This window comes from Podarcis gaigeae (assembly GCF_964106915.1).
Source record: "Podarcis gaigeae genome assembly, chromosome: 11".
Taxonomy (NCBI): domain Eukaryota; kingdom Metazoa; phylum Chordata; class Lepidosauria; order Squamata; family Lacertidae; genus Podarcis; species Podarcis gaigeae.
The window spans coordinates 12575096-12581095 of record NC_139687.1 but is presented as its reverse complement, the minus strand read 5'-3'; positions in this window follow the sequence as shown (position 1 = coordinate 12581095).

Sequence of the window (6000 nt, the reverse complement as noted above, 5' to 3'; positions counted from 1 at the left end):
GAGGACCTGTGCTCTCCCCGCTGGTCTCCAGTGAAGAGTTCTGGAGCCCCCTCTCCGATTCCCCCATCCGCCCCCCTTTATCCCTGGTGTTACGCTGATTTCCTTCCCCAGCTGATGAGTCCCCTCTCTCCCTGCTTGGCCCTTCTCCGGCATCGCTTGGGAGCCCTGCCTCCACTTCTGGCTCCAATGTCAGTTCCCTGACAGATATGTTTGTTTGTGTGTGTGTGTGTGTGTGTGTAGAAGTTTGTAAAAAAGTCTTCGTAAAACCAAATAAAAATGTTTCTCCCCCCAGAAAAAGACAAATAAAGCTCTGGAGGCAGGGCACATATTACACAGCCCAGTGGGCTGATCAGAGGGGGGCAGTTTTCCCTCCAATCTGCCCCAGGCCCTCTCCTACAAAGAAGCCATGCACACACATTTTGCTTTGAGGGATATATTGTGCCTTTCTTGTACCATATGTATTTCTCTGCATTATTTTCCATGTTTTTCTTTGAGTGTTCTTGCATGCTCAGACAACTCCCCCATTCTAAGATGCCAGGCTCGTCTTATGTGATATGGGAACCACCAGGCACATTGCATTGCACAACCCAGTTGCAAAAGCACTCCTTGCTGAGTATTTCATAATAAGGAAAAGTGATGTTGCAGAACTCACTTGCCCTGAAAGTGCTCTTTGTTTATGTATGAAAAACACCATAAAGCACCAGTACGGCATGTCAGATTGTGTCAGGAAAAACAGGTTATGTTCCTCTGAAATCTTCCACCTAAAGATTTATTTATAGAGTGGATTCCTTCCATCCAAGCAGCAGGGCTGATTGTCAACTATATTGTAGAACAACAACAACAACAATTTTATTATTTATACCCCTCACATCTTACTGGGTTGCCCCAGCCACTATGGGCGGCTTCCAGCACATATAAAAATATAATAAAGTGTCAAACATTTAAAAAATTCCCGATACAAGACTACCTTCAGATGTCTTCTAAAAGTTATGTAGTTGTTTATCTCGACATCTGATGGAATGATGTTCCACAGGGAAGGTGCCACTGCCGAGAAGGCCCTCTGCCTGCTTCCCTGTAACTTCACTTCTCGCAGTGAGAGAACTGCCAGAAGACCCTCAGAGGTTTGGGCGAGAAATGGAATGATACGTGAGTTGCCATGGAATGTCATAGTATAAGTGGGGAGCTAACATTCCCATTGGGACATGGGTGGCGCTGTGGGTTAAACCACAGAGCCTAGGACTTGCCGATCAGAAGGTTGGTGGTTCGAATCTCCGCAACGGGGTGAGCTCCCGTTGCTCGGTCCCTGCTCCTGCCAACCTAGCAGTTCGAAAGCACGTCAAAGTGCAAGTAGATAAATAGGTAGGTGGGAAGGTAAACGGCGTTTCCATGCTCTGCTCTGGTTCGCCAGAAGTGGCTTAGTCATGCTGGCCACATGACCTAGAAGCTGTACGCCGGCTCCCTCAGCCAATAAAGCGAGATGAGCGCCGCAACCCCAGAGTCGGCCACGACTGGACCTAATGGTCAGCGGTCCCTTTACCTTTACCTTAACATTCCCATTGGGGAGCATTCTGTACCTTACAGAATGATGTACTAGTATCGTAGATATGTATTATCAGCTAGTTCAGCTTCTTAAAGGTGAAATACCATCTACCAACTTGGACCATCGCTCAACCCATTTAGGCTACAATCACAAAGGATCTGATAAATATACCCTCTTAATTTTGAGATTTCCATACTGTGCCATGCAGAAAGGCATCTGACTTCTCAGGATGCCATAAATCTGCCCCCAGAAGAAAATATACATATCCCTGATCCCCAAGTATAGTGATCCATCGGACCTGGAGCACAAGAAAAACACATCTAGCAATTGTGAACAAAGGACATTAACTGGGCCCTTCCCTCAAGTTAACATCGTGGCCCTTCTTGTAGCAATTCCCGATGCCTCAGAAGAAAATGAAAACTTTTCTAGACCAGAGTGAACTGCAGGGGGGGAAAGTCACACAAACTTTCTGAAAATTGATACTACTCTTGAATCTGTTCCAGCTTTCTTTCAGTGTGTGACGCTTTTTAGCCTAAAGGGATTAACAGAAACTTATAGTTAGTTGCCAGTTTTAATACTCGATGATTACTTTAACCTAAATAGCTCAGCCCATCTTTTAAGTGTTTTATTTTTAATGCTCATGGTTAAATTCCTGCCACTGATGGTGCAAGGAGCCGGCTTACAAAGGATGAGGTCACTGCCCTATCTGTTGTTTAGTTGTGACTGACTCTTCGTGACCCCATGGACCAGAGCACGCCAGACCCTCCTGTCTTCCACTGCCTCCCTCAGTTTGGTCAATCTCATGCTGGTAGCTTCGAGAACACTGTCCAACCATCTTGTCCTCTGTCGTCCCCTTCTCCTTGTGCCCTCCATCTTTCCCAGCATCAGGGTCTTTTCCAGGGAGTCTTCTCTTCTCATGAGGTGGCCAAAGTATTGGAGCCTCAGCTTCAGGATCTGTCCTTCCAGTGAGCACTCAGGGCTGATTTCCTTCAGAATGGAGAGGTTTGATCTTCTTGCAGTCCATGGGACTCTCAAGAGTCTCCTCCAGCACCATAATTCAAAAGCATCAATTCTTCGGCGATCAGCCTTCTTTATGGTCCAGCTCTCACTTCCATACATCACTACTGGGAAAACCATAGCTTTTACTATACGGACCTTTGTTGGCAACACTGCCCTGTCTAGCCTAGTGCTATAAACTCACTTGTAATGGCCAACCTGACTTCTGGACAGAGGTCCATATTGTACAACTATTTTTAGACCCCAAACTGGGACATGTGTCTTCTGGGATGCGCTCCCAGGTGAGTCACATAACCCGTGCCTCACTCTCACCCCGAAAACCTCCTTTTTCGGGTTGAAAGTGCTACACGAGAGCAGAGCATCCAAAATGGCTGCTGTGATCTTGTGCTGAAAAATGGGATGTTCCATTTTTTCCAGGGCACTTGGCAGATACAGAGGTCTTTCCTAGTCTTGGTGCCACATTACTTCACCTAGAAGTTCCCAAGATTGAATCTGGAACCTTTTCCATGCAGAGATTATGCTCCATCACTAAGCTGTAAAAGAAAACGTTCAACCTCCCGGTTCATCTGGCAGAAATTTCATTCAGCTTCTGACATTATTCACAGTGCCGCAATGCTAAAGGCAGCTCTTCAGAGGCCACCAAGCATACATGCACAGAAACACAGATATCAAAGGTATAAGAAAAACAACAGCTCTCTTCCAGGAAATTTCGCACATAAACATGACCTCACACCGGATCCTAACGTTGCACTCCTCTCTAATTTTTATTGTGTTTCCGACTGCCTTCCAAAGATTTGATTGTACATCCTATTGCAGTGGCTAAATTAACCATTTCCAAGCACTGGAGAGCTTAAAGTTTGAACTTTGGCTCTAATGGGGAAACTGACTTGTGAACTTTGGGCAAGAAGAAATGAACACCCAATAGACACATTTTGCGCCTTATGGTCATATTTTATGTCAGATGCTATGACAAAGGAGTATGGTTTTCGCCCATAGGTGTTCTGCCAGATTGACCATGGAGAAGGAGGGAGGGAAGCTTCCTTATGTTCTGTACTTACCTGTGGAAGGAAGGAAGGAAGGAAGGAAGGAAGGAAGGAAGGAAAGAAAGAAAGAAAGAAAGAAAGAAAGAAAGAAAGAAAGAAAGAAAGAAAGACCAAACTCCAAAATCCACAGCTGGGCATTGCCTTTATTATGACCAACCAAAATGTTACAAAATACAAAAAGGAACTCTTCAGTAAGCAAGATGTTACACAATGCAGGAGGTGAAGCAAAAAGCAAGAAAAGCACAACCATGTTAAGCCATGAAGTCTGTTTTTATAAAGAGTTAAAAGTAAAGGGACCCCTAACCATTAGGTCCAGTCGTGGCCGACTCTGGGGTTGCGGCGCTCATCTCGCTTTATTGGCCAAGGGAGCCGGCGTACAGCTTCCGGGTCATGTGGCCAGCATGACTAAGCCGCTTCTGGCAAACCAGAGCAGTGCAAGGAAATGCCGTTTACCTTCCCGTCAGAGTAGTACCTATTTATCTACTTGCACTTTGATGTGCTTTCGAACTGCTAGGTTGGCAGGAGCAGGGACCGAGCAACGGGAGCTCACCCCGTCACGGGGATTCGAATTGCCGACCTTCTGATCTGCAAGTCCTAGGCTCTGTGGTTTAACCCATAGCGTTAAACTGTGTTTATACTCAGTCTCAAAAAGGACATTACAGGGGATGGTATCCATGCCCTCCAACATCCCTTAGATGAAAATAGGGAGATTTCTCACCCCCCGATGGCTTCGCTCACAAGGGTCATAGGAACGTGCAAGCCCAGTCACCACGACAAGGTGATGATCCAGCGAGTGAGGGCTGGAATGTAGCCTACTGCACAAAGGCAAGCGTCTCACAACCTTGGGTGTATCCACTTTTTCCTGCCCACTCGTGACACAGAAGATTGCCCAAGAAGCAAAGCAGTTGTCATGCAGGGGAGGGGGGGGGAAGATTCCCCATCCCTGCCTTAAGCGAAGTGCACAGCTTCCTGGTTAAGCACAAGGCAGAGATTTGATATTCGATTGGCAACAAGCACTTTGAAAGTGAAGGTTAATCTAATTCTTTTTGTGCTGTTGACAGGGAGCCAGATTTTGGGCTTGTAATCTATAACTTTAACCTTGTGGCTTGTAAACCAACATTTCTATTTCAATTTAAAAAATGGCGATTGACCGCAAAGCAGTGAACACTCCTTCGCTAAAAACATGTTTTATGGATTGTGGCTTGTGGCCTGGGTGTCTAGGCTTTTATTCATTCTAAATATAATCTCGGTGGTCCTCCGTGTGGTTGTCAGTTGAATAAATAACAGGCAAAAAGGCGCAGAATCAGGATTTACATCTATGAATTAGAGAGGACAAAACAGACACCCTCTGAATTACAGGAGAAGAAGTCTATTGAAGAGTTATTCTGGTGTAAGAACAACAATCCCAAAACAAAAATATGGGATCAAGCTTTACACATTGCATGCGAAGATAAAAAGAAACGTCTGTGAAACTAGAACTGATAATTTATTGTATTTGTGCTTTATTTGTTTTCTGCATTTCTTCAGTTACAGATAGGTAGCCGTGTGTGTATCTGAAGAAGTGTGCATGCACACGAAAGCTCATACCAAGAACTGACTTAGTTGGTCTTTAAGGTGCTACTGGAAGGAATTTTTTTTTGTTTTGCATTTCTTCAGATACTCTTGATAAGAGAGCAGCTTTTTGCATGAGGGCAGCCTCTGCAACTGAAAACACACAGACTGTGATCTAGAATATCTGCAACTAATTCATTTGTCTCCTATGAGAAGAGAAACTTCAGCATGCATTTTGGCATTCTCTTACTGAATATTCCAATGTTTCATTCAATCAAGAAGCACACAGGAGTCCAGAGTACAATATACAAGTGTATTGACTGCCCTTACACATGAGCAGGTTTTTATTTATGCAATTTTTTTGTGACAGTACTTAGTGGTAGGCATTCCAGGCTCCCTCTTGTTTTTGCTGCCATGGCAGCTGTTTTGTGCTGGCACCCATTGGACCTTTATCAAGATATAGAATCATAGAGTTGGAAGGGACCCCATGGATCATCTAGTCCAACCCTCTGTAATGCAGGAATCTCAGCTAAAGCATCCATGACAGATGGCCATCCAACCTTTGCTTCAAAACCTCCAATGAAGGAGTGCACCACCTCCTGAGGGAGTCTGCCCCAAACACCTTTTCCTGTCAGAAAGTTATTCCTGAAGTTTATTTGGAATTTCCTTTCTTGTAACTTGAATCCATTGGTTCCCAGAGGAGGAATAAATAAGTGTGCTCCATCTTCCACGTGATGGCTCTTAAGATATTTGAAGATGGCTACTGGCACCTCATTGAGTTGAGGAACTGTTAAGTTCAAAGAGACCCAAAGGGTCATTTAGCGCAACTACATACATGCAAGCTCAATT